Genomic DNA, 2,238 nt, shown 5'->3' with positions numbered 1-2,238 from the left:
CGTACAGGTTCGTCATTGCGCGCCGGCTCCTTTTATAGAGAGGGACTCAGGCACGCGCCGGGGGCGGGGCCCGGTCAGTGATCGACGGCTGAGGCGCCCAAGGGGCGGGGCGCCGGCCGCCAAAGCACCCAACCACGTGGTCTGACAAAGCCAATGAGATCCCGCCCCAGACCGGGTGTGACTCCGCCTAGATGGCGGGATCCAGTTTGGATCTTCCACCTCAGGAGCTTCAAGAATTGGTTTTCCAATGAATTTCTACAGAAGTGGGTTATCTGGGGCGCCTGGGTAGCTCAGAGGGTTAAGCCTCTAACTTGGGCTCAGGTCATGGTCTTGGAGTCGTGGGATCGAGCCCCACATCGGGCTCTCTGCTCAGCGGGGAGCCTGCTTCCCCCTCTCTCTCTGCCTGCCTTTCTGCCTACTTATGATCTCTCTCTGTGTCAAATAAATAAATAAATAAAAATTTTTTAAAGTAGGTTATCTGATAATAAAGATAATTGATAGGCACTCTAAGGAACGGCCTCAGAGATACATTCTGTGACCAGTCTGTACTGACCCTGTAATCGCGTCATCCGTTTATTTTCCTTAGTACTTGTGAAATCTTGTTTGTTCTTTTATGCCTTTACTGTCTGCCTTTCCTTAAGTTCCACAGAAGTAAGGATCTTCTACGTCCAGTGTCCCAGTGCCTGACTTGCTGAAAGAATGAATTAAACCTACTTTACAGAAAAGTAAGCTGAGGCTCAAAGAGGTCAATAGACAGCATCACAGAAGATGACCGATTGTTTTGAGCTGGGTTTTTGTCTAGATATCATTTATTCATGAAAGTTAAATTAAAAATTCTTTAAGATAATAATAATAATAATTAAAAATAAATAAGTTTCCTATCTGGGAGGGGAGGCAGAGGACAAGACCAATGGCTCAAATCACTGTTTAATCACAAACCAGACTTGGGTGCTAGTCAGGAGCTATGTGTGGCAAAGGTGACAGCACCTAACACTGAATGAAGTAGGGTCCTGGAAGCCTCCTTCTGGGTCAAGTCTTACCAATTAATCGCCAAAACCTGCAGGGAGCTGGGGCAAGAGCTGTTTTATCGATGGTCTGGAGGTATTTCAATTTTTTAACCACCAGAACTACCAGTTGTCTTCCCGAAATTCAGCACTCCAAGAGTACATCACAAGGACCCTGACCTTACCCAAGCAGTTTGGGAAGGCTCCTAGAGGTGATACTTGCTCTAAAGATGAAATGTTAACCTAGCAAAAGATTGGAAGTAGGAGGGACGCCTGGGTGACTGAGTCAGTTAACCGTCTGCCTTTGGCTCAGATTATGTTCCTAGGGTACTGGGATCAAGTTTGCATGGGACTCCTTGCTCAGCAGGGAGCATGCTTCTCCCTCTGCCTGCCACTGCCCCCCAGTTGTGTCCTGACAAATAAAATCTTTAAAAAAAAAAAAAAAAAAAAAAGATTTGGAATAGGAAAGGGCAAACCAGAGGATACAGCAAAGAGTCCAGTAGCCTAATGATTACAGCAATAATGGTAATGCTGGCATCATAGGGTACTGACAGGAAGCATGGGTAATTGAGTAAAAACATTCACAAGTGCTATGGAGCAACGTGAATTACCTCCATTTTAAGCACAAAGACATGAAGTTTCCGGCAGGCTAAGTGAATTTCATAAGTAACAAAGCCAGCAGGTCTGGGTTCAAATTCTGACCCTGCTAAGAGAATCACGAGATGTGTGTAATTGTCTTAGATGACTTCTAGCACACTGTATGTAGATGCTCTCAGTAAATGTCAGTGGTTCCTGAGTCTCTTCTGATTGTTAGTATTTCATGAACTTCAATTAGTTGTCAGCATTACCTAAAGGTGACTTTGGTTGGTGGAGAGCATTAATGTGGAGGATAGACAAGTCAAGAAGGGCCTCAACTGACAGGCTAGAGTTTGGACCCGATTCTGGGAACATAGGTCATTACCAAAGTATTCTGAGCAACCACCTCCAAAATAAAACTCATTTCCCTCTCAGGATCTGCTCCCAAAAAGATGAGAAAGGGGCATGTGACCTGCTTAAAGTCTACTTTCCTCCCTCAGGAGGGGAGTAGTCAAGATTATCTGGGTCAGATTCAGCCTTGACTGCAAAAGGCCAGAGAGTGATAAGAAAAAAAAAGTATCTACCCAGAAAGACAAAGAGCTATGGGGACTTCAATAGTGTCTTTTAACCAACTGTGTTAACATGGACGTGGTATCAT

Source organism: Mustela putorius, unplaced genomic scaffold (assembly GCF_011764305.1).
Source record: "Mustela putorius furo isolate JIRA1106 unplaced genomic scaffold, ASM1176430v1.1 tig00000743_pilon_pilon_pilon, whole genome shotgun sequence".
In the NCBI taxonomy this organism is placed as follows: Eukaryota; Metazoa; Chordata; class Mammalia; order Carnivora; family Mustelidae; genus Mustela; species Mustela putorius.
This window is presented reverse-complemented; position numbering follows the sequence as displayed.